General features: G+C 43.0%; 1 long non-coding RNA gene across 1 annotated transcript; it reads right to left on the bottom strand.

Moving 5' to 3' along the window:
• Positions 1-564: 564 nt before the first annotated feature.
• Positions 565-3,508, bottom strand: LOC128118169 (uncharacterized). The gene is made up of 3 exons (XR_008221035.1): positions 2,941-3,508; positions 1,202-2,726; positions 565-1,114 (listed from the first exon to the last, which is right to left on the bottom strand). It is a non-coding gene; the product is annotated as an uncharacterized LOC128118169 (long non-coding RNA).
• Between the last annotated feature and the right edge of the window lie 597 nt (positions 3,509-4,105).

The raw sequence follows: 4,105 nt of genomic DNA, 5'->3' as shown, positions 1-4,105 counted from the left end.
CTGGGTTTTGAAAACCAGAGACTTATGAAGGCTCTGGAGACCAGACTGTAGGAGCTTGGGTCATAGGCATATCACTTTTAATTTAGTTGTTAGTGGCCTCACACTCACCATTAGAGTCCCATGACTCGTAGCAAACAACAGCTGGTGTTGGCAGCTGCAGGCAGTGACCAGGATTGTGCCTTCAAAGCCCTGTTGTATGTGGAGATACTCAGTCCCTAACAGTAGCTGGAGTTATAACTCTTGAGCCCTGAGGGTGAGAATCCTTAACTTAGAGGGTTTGGCATCTCCTTGGAACTTTTCTAGTGTCAAGGACCCTGATGCCATCATTCAGCTTTTCTACCTTTTCTATGTTCCCCGTCCTTCATTTTCTACATCTGCCCTTCACTGTCTCCGCCCTGATCAGTTATTCTCTGTAATGACCCCTGGGGGAGGAGTGGCCCCTTCTCACCACAGCAGCTATTGCTGTTGCTGTTACCTGTCCCTACGTTATGCTACCAGCTCAGCCCAGTCAGCTCATGGTAAAGACTCCAAATAGGCAAAGACCGCTTGGGAGAAAGTCTTTAATTGGAACCAGTGTTGATGTGCAAAGACGTTTACCTGGCAAACTGGAAAAGTGGGCCACACAGCTAGAAAGGGTGCGTGGTATGCAAATATGGCACTTACAACTTGTGTCAATCACAGCCCAACTTCCTCTTTTTTCAAAACCAGTTATAGGCAAGTATAGGTATCCTCCTCCCATCTGTCAATCACACACAGGCTTCTAGCTCAATGAACTAGGGAAAGTGTTCTTCCTTCTTTAGACCTGTGTGAAGTTGGCCTCTGCAAGGTCTAGAGCTTCCAGAGTCGAGGCTCTCTGCAGATGAAGACATCTCAAGGTCGCACAAGCTTGTCTTGCCTGGAGTAAAGGTTTCCACCACCGGTACAAACTATGAAGGAAGCAAGAGTCACACCCTCTTCAACACCCTTGGGTTAAATGTCTTTTGTAGCTGGAGTGTGGTTTTCTCTGGATAATTCCCTCACTCAGGACTGCCAGGTATAAGGAAAGGTCTGTCCAGTGGCCTCTATTCCTGGTGCTTCATTCATGTGTTGGTTCACAGGAAAATGCCAAAGGGTGCTGTGTAAAAAGACAACACTGGCTTAACTAACATTCACATTTACCGGATAACCCCAGTATCCTAAGGAGAGTTGATTCATCTCATACCTGCTGCCACCCTGCGGTTCCAACAGTTTAAAATGATTTGCTAGTATGATTGCCAGACATACAGGGAAGACACAGATTTCATGTTATTCTCCAAGCTCACTGGCGAGAGCATCTCTGAGAATTAAATAGATGTCTTAAGACTGTTAGTAAGTTGCTACCTTGTTGTGTCTTTAGGCTAAAAATAAACTTAATGCAGAAAGGCTTGAGGAGAGCTAAAAGAATAACAAGACAGTTTCCTAATCCTGATCAATGCTTTATATAACACATAGCAGGAGTTTAACGGATTTGAGTATAATGAGTGAATAAGCATTTTCATCAATCTTCAACTGTCAAAAGATTGATTTGGGATTGGTTTTTTTCTATGTAAATAATATAATAATAATCCCTTATGTGGGAATAACAGTTTGCCCAAGATGTTTTCTGCCACTCTCCAATTTTAACTTCCAAAGGTTAAGATGTGATTGGTGTTTATTTGCATATTCATCACAAGCAAGTATAATCATCATGCCTACTGGCGTTTGAGTTCAAACTTGTACTTTGGTTTTCTACTGACCATCTCTTCTCCTGACTCCATCCATACACATCCTTGGAGACTGATGTTTCTAGGAAGCCCTCTGAGCATCATGACTCTTCGTTATTTCCTATAAGAGCATTTGCTGTTAGAGAGGGCCAGGTAGATGGCACAGCCAGGAGAGTGGAGGTCTTTACACTGAGGGTGGTAGATCCCTGGCACTTGATAATACAAAGCCAGGAGTGGCTGAATGTGCCTATGATCTTAGCACTAAGGATGTGGCTCCAGGAAGGTCCCTGGGAGTCATGGTCAGCCAGTCTAGCTGAATCAGTCAGCTCCCAGTCCACTCAGAGACTCTGACCCTAAAAATAAGATGGAGAACAGTTGAGGAAGACAATGATGTCAACCTCTGGCCTCCTTATGGACGCACAAGGGTACTCACAGTCACACACACAGTGTACACACACATGAAAGTGCACACCCTGAGAAGTGTGTGCTGAGGCGACTCCTCCTTCATAAGGAGGGACCATCTGTGCTTTTCTTCTCAGGTTGCAATTATTTTGTATTCCTAGGTCCCGTTTCAGTAAAGTGTGTGTTGAAAAAATAGGTTGTATTCTGACCCATTTTTTCCTGCTCCCTTCTCCAGGAAGACCATTATCTCTACTGCCACAGAACTCTACTTAGTTTTAATCAGGAATTGTTGCATGGGTGAACCCACATATTTGTCCTAATCTTCAGATTTTTTAACAGCCAATCATCAGTTATTACCATACTCTAGGATGCAAGTCCGCCCGTTTCTATTTCATAGTTAGATTTTATACATGATAGATGTTCTAGAGTTCGCCATAATACATCCTCACAGTTCTCATTTCCTTAGGTCTGTGGTCCTCCTGAGATCCTTTATCATGTCAGCCTGTAGGATCTGCTACTTTTACTTCTCTCAAATCCTAAGCCAGTAGGAATTGAGGAACGTGTCTTATATATCTTGGATCCGTCCATGCCAGCAGAGCGTATCTGTAGAAATACAAAAGCATTGTTTGCCTTTGAGTGAGTGAACAACACTTCTACCCACCCTTTTGGAGTGTGCTGAGGTGGGAAAAAGACACAAAAGCAAAACTAAGTCTCCCCAAATGCACAAGTTCACAGCTTCATTTGCAGCACCCCCCCAAAGAGTGCTTTCTGCACCGTTCATTCGTCCTGACCTCTGACACGAACACACACAGCAAACCTGAAGACATTTAGATTGGTGGGCCTTGATGGGTGGGTCTTGAAGTCTCTTCCCGTTTGCAATGTAGTTTCATCGGGTCATGAAGACTGGCCCCATCAGAAGGTTGGCGCAGCTCACTGATGGAAGTAGAAGCTACTAAGATTCAAGAAAATCAATTTTAGTCTATTTCATTAAAAATTAGTTTGATTTCTTTTCTGACACCTATGTTTCATTTCTCAGCGTTTTGTTTGTTTGTTTGTTGGGGGGTTGGTGTGTTGGGGTGGGGAGGGGGGTAGTTTGTTCTGTCTCGGTATCTTCTCCCCACCTCAGCTCATTCCAAGAATTCACCTCGGCCTTTTAGTAAACAAACACTTATGGAATTACTTCTAAGAAAAGTTCCTTGCCCAACTTTCCACCACCACCCACCACCCATTTCCATCTCAGCTCCTACTCTTCCCCCAGGTTTCTCTGCCTTATCTGGATGCTAACACATGAAGGCTCTACTAAGAACAGCCTGTAGCATGACTGTGCGATTCACTGCACTGGCGACACAGGACAGGGCTTGACATTCAGGACGGTGGGCAGCCAGTGAAACGTCAATCATGCTACGGAGGAAGATGTGGCAACAATGGCACCTGCAAAGGACAGGACTGGGGTGGGGGGCGTTGTTTGTTTGGGGAGGTGTTGTTTGCTTTGTTTGTTTTATCTTTCCTTTTTAAGATTGCCATGGGATTAAATGATTCATTCCCAGAATTTTAATTCCACTGTTTTTTTTTAATGAAGATAACTTTATTTTAGTATTTTAAAAAAAAAACAGATTTTTGCATGTCACTGAAGAGTTCAAAGGCCATCTATGCTTGAAACACAGGTTTTAATTATAACCACGTGTCCTCAAGTGTACTAGTTAGTAGAACACCCTGAGAAACCCTAATTCAAAACTGTAATTTAGCCCAGTATACATGCCACCATCTCCCTTCTTAAAACGATAAAATATACATGCATAATAGATAAAACATGTGCAGATATAATGTAAATTTTATAATACAATAAAATGTCATATTGTAAGTATATTTACTCTTTTTTTTTTTTTTTCCTTATACAAAGTCTCATTGTGTCACCCTTTCTGGCCTCAGATTTACTATGTAGACCTGGCTGGCCTTGACCTCACAGAGGTCTACTTTCCTCT

The sequence above is a fragment of the Peromyscus californicus genome, unplaced genomic scaffold (assembly GCF_007827085.1).
Source record: "Peromyscus californicus insignis strain IS unplaced genomic scaffold, ASM782708v3 Scaffold_22__1_contigs__length_63687245, whole genome shotgun sequence".
NCBI classification, from domain to species: domain Eukaryota; kingdom Metazoa; phylum Chordata; class Mammalia; order Rodentia; family Cricetidae; genus Peromyscus; species Peromyscus californicus.
Note: the sequence above shows the minus strand (reverse complement) of the source record. Positions and strands in the feature narration are given on the sequence as shown.